Below are 747 nucleotides of genomic sequence, written 5' to 3' on the forward strand. Positions count from 1 at the left end.
CTTTTAGCTGATACAATTTTGAGATAATTGTGTACATGTTATTAGCACCAAGTGATGTTTTAAAAGTAATCGATACAAAAAATGTGTCATTTTTTTTTTAATTTGTCTTTTTTGGTCGTTGCAGGAACAGTGCGCGCTTGCGTGTAAACCATTATCGGTTGTTTGAACAGTCACAACGAGTATTCAAATAATAATAATTCAAAGTATAATATTATACAACACCTAAATCAATTGTATTTCGACCATATATTTTGTATATGCTGTTAAAATAAACATACATTCGAATATTCGTTAATATGACTTCATTGTTTTGATTTCATAAAGTATTGAAAAGTTTGTACCTGTATCAATTTTTATGACATTATACTTAATCATGGAATATTTTACAGACTAACATTAACATTAAAATATTAAACAATAATATTTGAAAGTATTAAAAAAAAAAAAAAAACAATAAAAATTCGTATTTTAATAGTTTCGTCCCCAGTATAGCGACAAAGAGTTTTAATTAATCACAATTTATATAATGTATACTAGCTATTGTAAAACAAAGCGTATGCATTAATCATAATCAATTTTATGGTCATTGTATTTTTTAACCATCCAATACTTAATGCTACAAAAAAAATTGTGATTTATAGTACCAAAATTCATGTGGTTTGTATTTTGCTTTTTTAGCTGTTTCAGCATGATATTATTATAAAGACATTTTAATGTATATTCAGCAACAGCGATGTTAACTAAATG

This window comes from Acyrthosiphon pisum, chromosome A3, assembly GCF_005508785.2.
Source record: "Acyrthosiphon pisum isolate AL4f chromosome A3, pea_aphid_22Mar2018_4r6ur, whole genome shotgun sequence".
Classification (NCBI taxonomy): Eukaryota; Metazoa; Arthropoda; class Insecta; order Hemiptera; family Aphididae; genus Acyrthosiphon; species Acyrthosiphon pisum.